Source organism: Podarcis pityusensis (assembly GCF_964106645.2).
Source record: "Podarcis pityusensis genome assembly, chromosome: 7".
Taxonomy (NCBI): Eukaryota; Metazoa; Chordata; class Lepidosauria; order Squamata; family Lacertidae; genus Podarcis; species Podarcis pityusensis.
This window is the reverse complement of record NC_138031.1, coordinates 55,355,886-55,372,540: the sequence shown is the minus strand read 5'-3', so window position 1 is coordinate 55,372,540 and position 16,655 is coordinate 55,355,886. Positions and strand designations below refer to the sequence as shown.

The following is a 16,655-nucleotide window of genomic DNA, read 5'->3' as shown; positions in this document are numbered from 1 at the left end:
AAGCACCACTTTAGCTAATGGGACCTCCTGCTGCTGGAGCCCGATTTCTGTTCTCATCCTGAAGCAAAGTTCTTAACCCGAGATACTATTTCTGGGTTAGTGGAGTCTGTAACCTGAAGCGTATTTAACCTGAAGCGTAGGTAACCCGAGGTACCACTGTATTACATACTCTGGAAATTTTGCGGGGCTGCAGCCTAACAGCACAGTACAGGGGACGTACCAAAAGACAATGCAAAAATCCTGAATACACAAACCCAGTTTTATTTCTTTATACAAAATAAATACACACACTGCCCAAGGATGAGATTTTTGTTTTTCCCTCAGGCTCTTGCTATGTAAGAAATATTAAGAACATAGTTAGTGCTCTGTGTCAGAACTGCAACCACATGTGCTGAGTTCACCAAAGGATATATCAGAGTAGTATTAGTAACAATTTCATTTGTTTTGCTAGAAGCCATAGCAAAGGTAAAGGCATTCAGAGTTGAGCCACAAATTTGGCTCTTACAGCCAATGCAAAGAGAGGAGCACACAATTTAACATAATTTTCCTTAATCAAAAGCAAAAAAGCACACAAACTCACTTGATGTAACAAAAAAATCCCTGTGGCTAAATTCAGACATATATTTTTCACATGGATCTTTATATAGGGGATAGTGGTTAATGTAGTGAACACTGTATTCTATAACAGTTTTACAAAACACACTGAAAGGCTGTTCCAAGAGTAATTTCTGATAGTGGCCAACCATAAAGGTAGAGGGCATTAACATGGAGTCTTAATTCTTTACAAGCAAATCCACATGGAACCAAAGTAATTAACTTCAAATAGTTAGTTTTCTCCTGGTTCATCTTAATACATGGGTACAACCTAGACAATGGACTGTTAACATATCAGTCAAATAAGCTCTCTCACACAAACAAAAACCGTATCCACAATTTACATGTTGACTGGATCGTAATCAACTATCACATTAGCAAGTGTATCTTTTGCAATAATGTGCTTTTGAGAATTGAAGGGTGAGCTATTAAATATGCAAACCAGACGTGAAGAAGGCAGAACGAGCATTCCATCACGGAAATTTAAGAGCCAAACTTGTATTCTAGCCAGGATAGAAGGCCAAACCATTTATGCATGGGCATTGCAGCAGGAATGCTAACAAGTAGGACCAAAACTTTCTTCAGAAAGAAATTTTGAACATTCTCCAACTCTTGGACTGATGATTGGCAGAGACCTTAAAGTTCTACAATATATAATATTGGGGGGGGGGCGGGGAGAGAGAACAACCTTAGGCAATAAAATGTTAAGGGCTGGAGCAACAACTTGTCTCTCTTTGTATAAAAAGAGCTTTAGGGTCGCTCATACAATATGCCTTGCGTTAATGAGAATAGCATCCTAGTGAACTAGGAATTAGCAGTGAAATGGACCCCTAAATAACAAAAAAGTTTGTCATATAGGGTTGTTCGAAATTGCCCAGTTAAATGTGAGAGATCTCTTACCCAAATACAACTACTTTAGTTTTAGTAAAATTAATGTGAAACTGTTCCTTCTCACAAAAGTTAGCCAGCAGGTCCACCTGATTTAACAAACCACCCATGGTAACATAATATAACCATAAAACCTGCACAAAGGAGGATACCGAGCTTTTCATTTCCTAGGGCCATGGGGGCACACATCCAGTTTCCCAAGCAATTTAGCCAGACATAAAACATAAAAGCTGGAAAGGAGGGATCCCAAAACATACTCCTGTCTGATTCCCTTCATTGCTGAGATTGGGTCTGTTAAAAGACCATTCCTTCCTACTCTTGTTTTTGACAATAGGATCTTGATACAGATACCAAGGGCATGCAGTTTGCCCCACAGGTAGTTTCTGTCTCTCAAATCAAAAGCATGTGCTGGCTGGGGCCGTCAGACGGTGCTGGGCTGACAAAAGCCGCTCTCAGCATAAGTATCATACCAAGCCACGATGGGAGGTCTTTGCACACTTTCACATCACTATCCAGCCTGCCCACCACTAGGTCAAGAAATGGAAGCTTCCTTGTTCAAGTAGGGGACTGATCACTGGATAAAGAATGAACAAAAGGCCCCCTTTTCTCCAAAGGTCTGGCACACCGAGTGGGGTGGGGTGCGGAAGAGAGCTCTGTTATTCCTTCTGGGGAAGCTTACACCCATTGGCACACCCATCACACTGTGAAAAAGCACGTTCTAAGTCCTTCTCGGGAGAGGGGTTTTGTTTTGTTTTGAATCCTACAGATACTTGGCGACAAGCTTGCTAGGAATAGAAAGGCAAGAAAGCACAACCCATATTTACAGATAACTTGGAATCAAGACATAAGCATTGTGGAAGGATAAGAATCCAAAGAGCAGAGGTGGATTAGGATGGTGGGTTGTGCTGTGTAGTTCTCCAATAACTGGTTAATTGTGGGCAGCTCTACACATTTTCTGCACTGATGGTTCCTGGAGCAAATACAGAAAGCTTAGCTGCCATGCACACAAACACCCGTGAACACACCACTGAAACCTTGGCCTAACCCAGGCATAGGCAAACTCAGCCCTCCAGATGTTTTAGGACTACAACTCCCATCATCCCTAGCTAACAGGACCAGTGGTCAGGAATGATGGGAATTGTAGTCCCAAAACATCTGAAGGGCTGAATTTGCCTATGCCTGGCCTAACCAATATGTGCATCCGGATCCAACTGTGTCCATCTCAGGTGTTGCTGACTGCTAGCCAGAATTAAGAGAAAAATGAAGGATACTAGTGAACAGAAAATAAACTCCTCCCATGTGGCTAATGAGAGATGTGCCATTTCAATTTCAAAGAAATCTTCTTGGTTTAACTGTTGTTTTCTTTGAAATGTAAAACTGCAGTTGGAAGATTTTGCTTGGAAATGCTACCACTGTTGGGGCCCAGGGGGATAGCAGAGAGAGACAATAATATGTAATATTTGATCACTCCTTGACTACAGGCATTGAACAGGAATTTGGCACTAATGGTGCCAGAATATTTAAAAACAAAAAGAACATAATACCTAGCATTATGTTGTATGTTAAAAAACAATGGGCTTTCATTTAATTTTGCTAACAACTAACTGTAACATATAGGTGATTATTCAATATACTTTCACTGTTAATGCCTTTACATCAATTTAATTATGTCATGTGATCACTTCAAGAATATAGATATCAGAGAGGCTTCGAACTAAAATGGCATCTTTGATAACCAAAAAGAGAGAGAGAGAGAGAGAGAGAGAGAGAGAGAGAGAAAATACTGCTCTTACTTTCAGTGTGAAAAGGGCTTGCAAACATTTTTGTTAATTATGTATTACAGCTGTCCTTCATAAAGTTAATTACTAATAGCTGAAAGGCACTGGAAGCCTATTTGCATATGTACATGAAAGGCATGACATATGCAAAAATATGATTTTAATTAGCATTCCATGATATGACGGGCTACAAATCAAGCTGGCATATTATAAGATTTTTAACATTAAATGCTGAATTCATTTGGACATGCTTCCACTAATGGACAGTGCAAGAACTGTAAAATACTGTAGGATTATGGCATATATGAGCCACAAAAGCCAAGAAACAGTATATTTTCTGTTACATATATGGTAATGTCTCATCTCCACGTCTGATCTACTTTGGGCATATTCGCATTATTACAGAAAATCTCTATTTTGTGCAGCCTTCAGGGTGTAAGAATATAACTCTGTATGTTTAAAATGATAGCGACTTCATTATTTTTTATAAAAAGAAACACATTAAAATACAATTGATTCTTCCTTTTTCATATTTGAGTGATATATATATGGACAACGCAGCATCTCAAATTCAGAATAATCTATTGCAGTATCATCATGGTGACTATGCAAGTGTCACAAAAATTATTGTATATACGGAAAATGATAGTACTGACATAAAATCTGCAGTCCTAATAAGAGTACAAGGCATTCCAAATTTAATGCCATTGCTTTTGGGCAGAAAGCAGAACCATCTCAATATACACATTTGAAATTAGCAATAGTCTTGTTTTTGTAAATCAGAAACCTCCCTCCTAGTTGATTATCAGAAAGAAAAATAAAATTAAGGTACAAATATACAAAGAGTCCATCAACAAAAAGGCCAATAAGCCAGAGCTTATGTATGTACTTAACATTATGTCAAATGCAATACCTAATTAAAAATATCTAGAAAGATTCACTACTCCCTCCCCCCTGGAAAAAGCCAACAGTTAAGCATAAACATGCCTTTACAGTTCAAAGCAGGAGAAATACCTTTATTTGAGTATGAAATATACATGTCGGAGGGGGATGTATCTATGCTGCTTCAAGCTGACTTTAATACTGGAAATTCCCCCTTCCTCATAATATTCCTTGTATAACACAGATCTCCTGTTGAAAGTTGGATGTTTGTCAACAGGATAACCTTTTCATTTCTTCCTATAGCATTAGTAAAATGCTGGGAGGAAAGATGGGAAACCACCACCAAATACTATATACTGCTACTGCAAAAACGTTATTGTTTCGCAGATGCAATTCTTTAAAAGGCCTGACAAAAGACCAGGACGGCCCTGTCATTAGGCAGAGTGAAGTAGCTGCTTCAGGCAGCTGATTTTGGGTGTCATGAAAGGGCAGCAAATTGTTAATTATTCAGTTTATGGTTCCAGTATTTTCACTGCCACAAAGGGTGAGAGATGCTTGTGGGACCATCTGCCTCAGGTGCTTAAATAACTTGGCTGTTCTTGAATACTGTGCACCTTGACTTGTGGGAGAGGGGGCACCATTTGCTGCTCCACCTCAGGCACCATGGCTTGGGCTGGCCCTTCAAATGACTCCTTCACATGCAGTCCTGTGCTGGGAATTAGAGGAATTTGGAAGAAGCTCCTGAGTTCCCTTATCATTAGCACTAGGCACAGCCATCATAATCTACTCAAGGAAAGTTTCAAGCACATAACTGGCATGAAAATAAGAAATCAGAAGTACAGTGGTACCTCGGGTTAAGTACTTAATTCGTTCCGGAGGTCCGTTCTTAACCTGAAACTATTCTTAACCTGAAGCACCACTTTAGCTAATGGAGCCTCCAGCTGCCGCCGCGCTGGCAGAGCACAATTTCTGTTCTCATGCTGAAGCAAAGTTCTTAGCCTGAAGCACTATTTCTGGGTTAGCGGAGTCTGTAACCAGAAGCGTATGTAACCTGAAGTGTATGTAACCTGAGGTACCACTGTAGTATTGCACAGCACCAACAGAAAAGATGGCCAGGGTGGGATGCCCTGAACAGGCAGGATGATGGGGGGGGGGGAGGAAGAGGAACCCGGCGAGGAGCGTAGATGGGGCTGGGACACACTGGGGCAAACTGGAGATGGGGAAGGAAGTACTCACAGGATTTCAGAGGATGGTGAGGGGATGGGGGTCAATGCAAAGGATCAGAGGGGCCCCTGTCTCTACGAACACGGTGGCATAGAGAGCAGCAGGAGGGGTGCCCTAGGAGGCTGAGGCAAGTAAGGACTCACAGCCCAACTCCCTAGCTGGCCAGGTGGGGCTCGCTAGCTCTGGGAGGAGGGGTATGATTCCTCAGCTGGAGTAGGCTTGGAAAAGGTGAGGGTCGCATGCCTTATCAACCCCCGATGCTGCAATCAGCATGGAAGGTATAAAAAGGTGGCAGAGCTGAGGTGCTGGGTCTGCTCAACTACCCATGTGGATGGACCTTGGCTTGGCTGCTCCATGGCCTCTACAGGACAGTGCTTTGGGTTTGCCTCTGGACTGGAGTTTCTTGGGCTTTGGACTTTGCATATATGGTTTCCTGACTATTGAACTTGGAAGTGGACATACTGACTTGCCACCAGGTAGGGTCAGGGGTTCAGGACATGGTGGTGTTTGTAGTGTAAAATCAGACAATCGCCAGAAATTGCCGCCACTGCAATTTAATGACCCAGTTTCATAAAGACAACCAAAAATGCCATATATTATTTTACATCCAAGAGGTTTTCCTCCACCTCCTATGCCATCACCTTCAGCACAGTAAGCGCAGGTTGGTATATAAGAGACAATTGTACTAAATCTGTTCAGAAACATTAAAACATAAAGTAGTTTTCCGTATAGCCATAAACCAGCAGCGCATTCCTTAAATACCAAGAAATAAAACAAAATATCCATAGCCAGCTCCTACAAACTTAAACTCTACAAACAAAGGTTACCTAAGTAAACGATATTGGTCACATTCTATTTTCAAAATCCATTGTTGAGTTAGAGAGACGTTTGGCCCTCTTTCTTTGGATTAGACAGCTGCTGGAGTAGAAGAAACAGATCAGGAAATCTCTCTATCTTTGTTTGGCTTTTTCTCTTTAAAACAAACACACACAAAGAAAAATGACCTAGAAATCTGACCTGCTGACATAATCACTTTAAACAGGAAAAATAATCAATGGTGTACCTCCATCATACCACTTATTAATATGTATATCAAAACAGTGCCTCTCTAGACATTGCAAGTGGCATTTAGCTCTGTTCATCTACTTTCATTTTCTTACTCAGTACTCGCACCTTGGGCCAGTAGGAACAGAGGAACCCCCTGGAGTGAATTTATCTGAAGGCTCCCTGAACAAAAAGAGGGGCCTGAGTCTGAATCCTAATCCTAATTTATCTTAAGAGCACTTAATGAACACATGGAAGTTTGCCATGAAGCTCATATGCTTAGCTGGCTGTCAACAGATGGAATCCGAATAGGTAATACAGACTAATATAGCAAATGTCTACCTTTCCATAACAAGTATAAATAAGATCAAGCATATGAAGCTAGTTGATTTGAAGAATGGCAGCCCACATTTTAACAGGAGGTGGGGTAGTGTGATATTTTTACATTTGTTCAACACAATTCCAAATTAAAGGTAAAGGTACCCCTGCCCGTACAGGCCAGTCTTGACAGACTCTAGGGTTGTGCGCCCATCTCACTCAAGAGGCCGGGGGCCAGCGCTGTCCGGAGACACTTCCGGGTCACGTGGCCAGCGTGACAAAGCTGCATCTGGCGAGCCAGAGCCGCACACGGAAACGCCGTTTACCTTCCCGCTAGTAAGCGGTCCCTATTTATCTACTTGCACCCGGGGGTGCTTTCAAACTGCTAGGTTGGCAGGCGCTGGGACCGAACAACGGGAGCGCACCCCGCCGCGGGGATTCGAACCGCCGACCTTTCGATCGGCAAGCCCTAGGCGCTGAGGCTTTTACCCACAGCGCCACCCACGCTTATTAACTTATTATATACTCTTAATAAGTTCTACTGGATTTAATTATGCATCTATTTACAAATGGGGAGCATGTTTGTAAATTGTCACTAGACTTCTCAGGTTTTGAAGCATAGCAACAGGTATGGTGTCCTTTTTTTCCCTTCCTCCATTAAATAAAATCTTTAAGACTCAGAGAACAAACATCACGTATGGAGGGAAAATGAGCAGGTATGATTCCTTAAAGCAGGCATTTCACTGGCCCACCATAACTTTCATCAGCAACTTTCATCTCACTGGGGACAAACAATATGAGTGTCTATAAAACACTAATACATTTGAAAAGGAACAGTGCTGACTTGCTTTTAGTAATAGAAACCAAACTCTGTTAACCAGGAAATGTCCATACTGTATGAACAATTCTATGCAAATACTATGCAAGTAGAAAATCTACTGTATAATCCAAAACACTGAAGCTCAAAAGTATACACCTTGGTACTGTACCAGCTACTCCATGGAGAATTCTAAGTGATCAATCTGTATTACATATTTCGAACTGACTAGCAACAGAACTTGCTGATGAAACTTGTCTGACCTCTGAAATCATCCTCAAAGCAAGGGCTAGTTAACAACATTGGTTTTCAAAATCACATTCTCCTTATAGTACTGCCAACAGTGGAATTTTGTTTTAGAATAACTTGACACTGGTAAGTTAACCCTTAGCAAGACTGTTTGTAAAGCTAGAAAAGGGATGTTTTTAATGGATTAAATTTTTCCTCTACTACTTCAAAACATTTCAGGGAGAGTTGTAGTTCTAATCCAGAATAGCAATTAAACCTATCAATCCATTTAGCAAAAGTACTTTTATCTTCTCATTCTTTGCACCCATGCACAAAAGCACAAAGCAAGCCTTTTAACTGATACACATTATGATACAGATTAATACGTGGAGTGGTGATGAGAATTCATATGAGTAGCTTTGACAAGGAATCCAAAAGTGATTACCAAACATAAATGAAGCCCATAATGTTTTAGAAGCAGCATAGGTTATCATTAAAAGCAAACTGATCTAGAAATAAGGACCACTGAGTTTAACAGCAATGACTTAACAATGGAAATACATCCACTGTGTAGAATTTAACTCTCAGAAGCAGAATTTGATGTTTTTTATAATAAAAAAAACCTGCATGCCTCCTCACGGAAAGAGCATTCCATAACTGTGTTATTTAATCAGCTTTGACTTCCCACTGCTTTTAAATAAAGATAGCTGGTAGCAGGTTGAGGTTCACGTGAAGGTGTGAATGATATGGCAGAAGGCAACATTTTGGAATGTAGAAACATTGGAGGGAACCTTTCTGTACCTTCCATGTACTGTGTAGACTTATGTGGAGTATCTGTCAGTGCCCCAGACTCCCATTTCAGCAAAATGATGGACAACAGGTTTGTTGATGTGCTGTTCAATGACCTGCATCAATCTTCAGAATAATTTACTGTCTATATCGGACAGATCATTATGGATGAGTTGCTCACTATCAATCAATCAGCTCTGCTCTTCCTGCATATTCCTATATCTATCATTCAAAAAAGGGAGAACTGTCTCTCAAGATGCTTCCATTGCTGTGTCTGTGACATCAATATGTGCTGTTCAAGATGTAAGAGAATTATTAGACCTGCATGATCAAATGGAAAGGATGGCCCAGACTGCTTCTTTTTCTATTCCGGCAGAAGATAATGTCCTGGTCTCTGGATAGTCGAACGTAAAAACTGAAGTAGTTTCATATAAATCCATTAAAATAAGGAAACAAACTCTGTGTGAACTCTTACAAGGCAAGTCTGATAGGGAAGTTTTCTGGAGGAAGCCTTCTCTATTGTGGGGTCAAGGCTTTGGAACTCCCTGCAATGAGAAATCAGATGGACTCCTCCTGTTATACCACACTATACTATAACAATTAGAGCAGGGGTCAGCAAGGTTTATCTCGCCTGGGCCAGTTCACTCCAGTGGAGACCCCTCTGTGGGCCGGATCGCGCGCGCATGAGTGCGCCTGTCTGCGATTTCCGGTATCTGCGCATGCATGATTTCTGTTGCCGCGGAAGCAAGTCCCCACGCAGTGCTGCGCTGGTTTAGATCTGTGCACGGGGACTCACAGAGCGGGTGGCTTGAGGGCCGGTTAAATGACCCCCATGGGCTGCTTGTGGCCCATGGGCCTTAGGTTGCCAACCCCTGAATTAGAGGTTTCTGGTGCCAAGTGGCACCAACTATTTGTGTGCCAATGTTCAGGGAGCTGAAGTACTAAGTTGCACTAGTATGCAATATAACTATGTAATTACGTTTCTAATTATCTGTTTTTACTGCCATCCAAACATCTGTACACCATCACCTTTAACAAGTGTTTGGTAATCTAACAGCTGCAAAAAGTACTTTAAAAATCCCTGTGCTTTTTGCATCTGTGCTATCACCTCTCAGCTCTCCACAATCTAGACTTTGTTTTTCATAAGTTGTGAAATGCAACCTTAGGCTTAGATTTTACAGAGAGCCTTGCTTCAAAAACAGATTAACATCAACTTCCAATAGTATGACAGTACCTGAGAGCATGGCTCTTCTTTGGCAATGCCAAATAAGGGTGTTTTAGCGCTTACAGAATGAATTGTGTTTACAGCCCACTAAACAGTGGCACTACAAATTTCATAGCCAAGATACATATAGCAAAACTTTCCACAATTACTCCATAGTATATCCATTGTGATAAAATCAACCCCTATCCAATCTATCAGGCACCACCCTTTCTTTTCATTCTTGTCTTCTGTACCCTCTTAACAGTAAGTGTCATCACTTAGACATCCGCAAAACCACTAAGAGGGGTTTGTTAAAATTTCCAACATACAAAAATCACATTTCTAACTGGGAGCGCTTCTCACAATAGTACAACTAGAATAAGGAGTGAGAGGTCAGTACAAAGGCTTGTTTCCCAGCACCTGGGCTCAGTATCAAAAAGGCATGATTTGTGCATCTTCAACCACACACTTCATAAGCCATTAACTAGCCTGGGATGAGTATAGTTGGCTTACATTCTGAGTGTATCACACATGGAAACATGGGCTTTTTCATGTATGAGCTGTGATCTACAGTCCACAGTGAATGACAGAATTATTAAAAATATTGTTATTAATTACCCACACGCCATCCAGGGCAAGTAAAAACATTTTAAATGCATGGGGGAATCCTGTGTTTTCTAAAGAAATTCAGTAACCCTGGGATCCCAACTTTGCCTGGAAACTGATCAAATAAACTTCCCTACCTGCTTTGATCTGCCAGCATCAAGAGCCCTTATGCCTTGTTTTAATTCTTGCCAGGAGGCACATTCACATATCTCTTAATTTTGGACTACAAGTGAAGGTCCATGATCTTTATGGGATAGACAAGTGTTTTCGCAAGGGTATTTGTAGCATTGTTTTGCCACAATGGAAATTATTACAGTGGCAAAGCAAAAGGAGTCAGAAGAGATGGGACAGCAGTCTCACATGCAAACACTGAAACGCAAATGGTTGAAATGTCCTTATACAACGATCAAATGAAAAAAGTATGAAAAGAAGAAAGATATCATCGTGGTGTGCAACATAAAGGAAATATATTCTGCATTTGAAGAGCCAAGCCTCTGTTCTGGTTGGCAATCAGCATTATTTCTTATCTGACAGAGAGATAAGCAGATATCTGCCTCTGCCACCAAGCTATCAGATGGGTTTAAGAGATGTTTAAGGTTATCTACTGCTCTTTGATCAGATGTTGTTCACTTATTTGTATTCTTTCTGGTTTAATGCTATGTAATTGCTTTTGTTTACTCCTGAAACTTTCTTCATTTGGCTGCTGGTGATTGACGTGCCCCCACATAGTGAATTCAAGCGTGCCTTGCCAAATGACAGAACATGGATGCTTTCCCAGGTGTGGTTACCAATCTGTCCATAGGCAGGTGCGTTGAAAAGAAAGCATTTCCTTGTCCATGGTGATTCTCTAATATTCACCCAGAATATTACTGAATCCAGTCCAGGACAAGGACTAAATGAGTTCTGCACCATCATAATTGGGCCTGACTATCTGTGGGTTAAACCACAGAGCCTAGGACTTGCTGATACGAAGGTCGGCGGATCGAATCCCCGTGACGGGATGAGCTCCCATTGCTCGGTCCCTGCTCCTGCCAACCTAGCAGTTTGAAAGCACGTCAAAGTGCAAGTAGATAAATAGGTACCGCTCCAGCGGGAAGGCATTTCCATGCACTGCTCTGGTTCGCCAGAAGCGGCTTAGTCATGCTGGCCACATGACCCAGAAGCTGTACGCCGGCTCCCTCGGCCAATAAAGCGAGATGAGTGCCGCAACCTCAGAGTCGGTCACGACTGGACCTAATGGTCAGGGGTCCCTTTACCTTTATCTTTTATCCCTACACTGATGTTGGGAAACCATACCACAACCCTATAGGAAACCCACCTCCTCTGCTCAGTGAAACTGAAATGATAATGTTTCAGCTTGCGCAGACAACTGCAGCGGTGAGGAGGAGCAACATTAGATGCCACAGACTGCTTGCTCATCAGCAAATACATAGCAAAACTGATGAGGAAGAAGAGGAGAGGGAGCAGCTGGCGATAATGGTGGTGAGGAGATGGATCTTGCTGAGGGAGCGGAACCCATGGCAGGTGCCTTGCCCAAGGGTCCTCAGAAACCTGGATACAGCATTGTCATAAAGCACCAAAACGTCAACTTACAGAAGCACTCCCGCAACACATTAAAGCCATACCCTTGGAACATTCAGAAATAAAACCATACAAGTAGGGCCCGCAACAAATCCAGCACCTCATTCCTCCCTTCTAAAAGAAATATCCCTGCTCAAGATTCCAGGCAGCCTTTCCCTCCAGGCAGAGCATTCTACTCCCCACTTTTATGTTCAGACCCCCTCCCATTAACACAGTTACTGAGTACACTAGGTATGTTAATTCTACACTGCATGTCCAAAGTGAGCAGCAATAAGTTAACACAGTAATAAGTTAGAACAAACAGGATATGCTCATGAGTGCCTGTCCTAATGAGCATAGCCACTCTTCTTCGGTAGGCCTTGCTCCTATGAGGCAGTTGTGGAGACTAAAGGTCTCCACTTTTCCACAGCTGCCAAAGTCTCCTCCTCTCCAGCGTTTTCCCCAAGCAATCTGTGCCTACCTTTGCTCATTCTGCTTCATTCCTCCCCTGTTCCTGGGAAACCGTGCGGCGGAGTGGGGTGGGGAGCTGGTTGCTGCAAGAGGGGGAGACCTCTAGGCCAACCTCCTCTCCTGCTTCAGCTTCGGGAGTTCTCTCTGACACAGACTCTCCCTGCTCACCAAACCCTGCCACCTCTTCAGCTTCCAACATCTCCTTCTCCGTCTTCTCCCTCTGACCACTCATCCTTGTCCCACCACCAATCCCCAGGCTCTGAGCCTTCTTCCCTGGGGGGTTCCCTGGCTGGCGCCTCCCGCCATTCCTCTGCACCCAACAAGTCCATGACACCGGACTGCCACTGTAATTTTTCTTTAACTGTACTTATGCAAATGTTGGGGATCCCCCAAGCATGCCAAAACCATCCTCTTCATGTCTGTAACCCTAGAAGCAGCCACCATGTAGGAGACACAGAAGAAGAAGGAGAAAGTCTCTATCTACATTTGGGCCTCCTTCCCAGTAATGCCTTTATGTCCATAGGGATGACAAAAAAAGAGGGGGGATACTTCCCAGTCTTCCTAGTTTAATATCCTCCACTTTTCTCCACTCACTTCCACTGAAAATTTATTCTCTTAAGCTATGGTTAAAAGGTAAAGGTAAAGGGACCCCTGACCATTAGGTCCAGTCGTGACCGACTCTGGGGTTGCGGCGCTCATCTCGCTTTATTGGCCGAAGGAGCCAGCATACAGCTTCCGGGTCATGTGGCCAGCATGACTAAGCCACTTCTGGAGAACCAGAGCAGCGCACGGAAACGCCGTTTACCTTCCTGCCGGAGCGGTACCTATTTATCTACTTGCACTTGACGTGCTTTCGAACTGCTAGGTTGGCAGGAGCTGGGACCAAGCAACGGGAGCTCACCCTGTCGCAGGGATTCAAACCGCCAACCTTCTGATTGGCAAGCCCTAGGCTCTGTGGTTTAACCCACAGCGCCACCTGCGTCCCTCAAGCTATGGTTACTCCACACCTATTCTGCCAATACATAGTCCAGGTGGTAAGCTGAACCGCAACATCAACATTAGAATGAAGTATCTACCAGAGGATGCAAACGTAGAAGTTAATTCTGATCTGCGCACATCCTTCCAGGACCATATGGAATATAAGCAGGCAAGTGGAGACAGACATTGTTAACCTACTAGAATACCAGTCCCCCAAAATCTGAATTTTCAAACAAAGATTTGCATAGAAAGAATAAAGGCAGAAGGTAATTTGGTAACAGTGCACTTCTAGAAGAATGCAGCCAAGCAGCACTACAGCTGATATGTGCAGCAGACAGCAGACACAAAAAAAGAGAAGGAGACAGAGAGCTTGGCTTTTATAAATCAATTACAAAGCCCTGAGAAAACGCTCAAAAATATTAAGCAGCAAATGCATGCCTGAATAGAAATGCCACATTATAACATTACTGCAAGCCTCTTCAAATTGTTCTGAAAGGGTGGGAAAAAAACACCCCACACACCAGAAATTGACTGCATAGCGTGATGGTGTAGAGCTCTGTGATAATAAGTTGAAAAGAAACCTGCAAACCCAAGGCTCTAATTTTCATATGGCGACTGCGTAATATTTTGCAAAGTAAAATTGACTGAGATGGAAACTATTTTGCATGGTAGAGTGGCGATGGCTAACAAATGAGAGTTTTTGGGGCTGAATGTTAGTCCCTTGCCTCATCTGCCACCCCTAATGACAGCAGCCACCTGCTGTTTTATTGTCACAGCTGGAGCCGGTTCACACTCCTTGGTGCTGAGCTCTGCCCATGAGCGCCAAGCTCTCGCCTCGCCTCATTACTTTGATGAACTTTTTATGGTCAGCACCCATGAAGACCTCATCTAGGACTAGGCAACCTAGATCGGCTTCAGGGAGTGCTTCGAGCTAACACAAGATGATAACACAGTGACACTGAGGCGGCTACGGTCTGTCATTTGACTTGGGAAGCAAGTGTACTATGCTTTTGACTCTACAGGGCCCTCAAATAGGTAAAAAGCCATGAAATTCTCATATCTAAAGTAAGCTCCTCTCCCTCTCCTTCCTCTCCCCCCACCTGGACAGTATAGTCCTTTTTTGCGAAATAAAGCTTTAAAATGACAGATAAACTCCTAAAAGGAACAACACATTCTGTACACTCTGTAAACAAAGAGATTCCCCTTTCCCTTAGAAATTATCCTGCCAATTTAAACATGTACATGTAAGGACAGGGTTCAAAAATTACATTAAAATTTGCTATCTGTATTTTACATTTTTAAATGCACTGATTTATTTCTGTGGGGAAAATCAGCTAGTAATAGTTATGGGTGCCCATTGTGATCCAGTTGGCAAAAATGATGTGCCAGAAGTATAGTTATCAAATAATAAATATTTTACACTGATAAAATAAATAAAAAAACATTGTGAAAAATTATTGACAGCAGGCTAGTACTGAGTAAAAACTTTCATAAATATTAATTGAAATTTATCCTAGCAAACAATTTGAATCTGGAGTTTACAACATCTCATCACTAATGTTTTCAATATGTATCATGAACATTTTTACTTTCGGTGGATTTATAAGCAGGTTTGATGCTTGATCTCTGGAGTTTAATCCAAGGTTTCTTTTCACTGAGTAAAATAATCTTTTAGGTGTCAACACAGCTTTGCATTTGCCTGTATTTACATATTACCATTAAGATTAATATATGAGCTATTAATAATAATTTCATTAACATTCTGAAACCATCAAACAACATTTTGATTTTTTGAATGCCTGTAGGCGATTATAAACCTAAAAACCAGAACATTTTCAGTATTCATTGTGCAGCAATCCAGCTGATCAGTCTTGACAAATTCATGCAATGTTATAAGTCATTAAACTTCATTTGGAAATTCTGCTTTAAAATTCAACTGTCTTTTTTCTTTTTCTTTTTTGCATACCTAATATAACATCTATTACTGTAACAACCACTTCTCTCCTCCATTCTGACTGCCTCCTGGTAAGGACAATGTGTTTCATTTTGAAAAGTATTGCAAGTACAGCTCTCAAAATGTTGATGCTAAGAAACTCAGTTTTAAAAGGACGCTGAGTGCTTACAGAAATAAGTATGTTGAACTCCAGCTGGTCAAAAATAACTGAAGAAGCTTAGCAAATTTGTTCCTGAACTTTGGCAATTAGTGTCCACCACCAAAATATGACTAAGTTTGGCATCTATGAATTAATTCCACGTTTCATCTCGAAATCCCATGTCCACACTGCAGCCCAGATGTTTAATCTACAAGTGGTGGTGGTTCTTAAAGCTGTGACAGCCCCAGTATAATAGCTGCCCCTGAATATGTCTGCCAGGAAAACCAAAAGGCAGATAATAGTTACAGGAAGGGGATTGTGCCGATGGATATGTTGATGCTCTTCCAATCTTGTTGGGGAATCAACAACATTCTGGGTTAAAATGTACCTCTTTGTACCTGAAAAAATACTGCTTAATACAGGCTTTAAAAAGACCCACAACATGAAGTGCTTGATGAGTGAATTATGTTACATTACTCTTTCATTCCACTGCAGAGAAAATGACAATATATATATATATGATAACAGACACCAGGTGTATTTTCACAAAACTGCGCCTGCATCTGGTCTCAACCTGCACCATCTCTAAAGCATGGCTAAATGTAAGTAGATAAAAAGAATAAAAGGAAGAAAGCAAGAAAGAAAATTGTCAAGCAACACACCTATGCCCAATGAGAAGCCCAGATTGCTGGATGTAGGAGTGAGCCAGCAGCTGATGAGTAGAGGGGGAGAGGAGGGGGAAGAAGAAAACAAAAATACAAATTGAATACTTATTAATAAAAACTGATTGGGTATGCTACAACAGAAAACTTGTTTATAAAGAAACACCCATTTCTCTCTCTCTCTCTCTTGATAAGGGCTTTCCCAGAAAAGGTTTAGGAACGAAATCTACTTGCACAGCTGTCTTCTTTTATGTTTGGTTCCCCCACTACCACCAAACTCCCCAATGGCTGTAATTGATCTGCTCTATTTGTGTGAGAGAGCTGTTCCACAACATCGTACTATGTCTAGGAACCAGTAGCAAGAGTCTGAGACCTATTATCACTCCCTCTAGAGAATCCTGGGGGATTGCAGTCGTGACTTTGCTGAAGGAGAACTCTTTCACGCAAGTACAACTTCTGAAGTTCACTGAGGCAGGCCACCCCAGTTGAGATGAGAATTCATGCTCAGGGTTTGAGGGC

The 16,655-nt window shown here is 42.0% G+C and overlaps 1 protein-coding gene across 1 annotated transcript in view; it reads right to left on the bottom strand.

Annotated features, from left to right (window-relative positions):
- Window positions 1-16,655, bottom strand: part of ZNF407 (zinc finger protein 407) — a 131,318-nt gene that overhangs the window by 407 nt on the left and 114,256 nt on the right. The window lies entirely within an intron of this gene.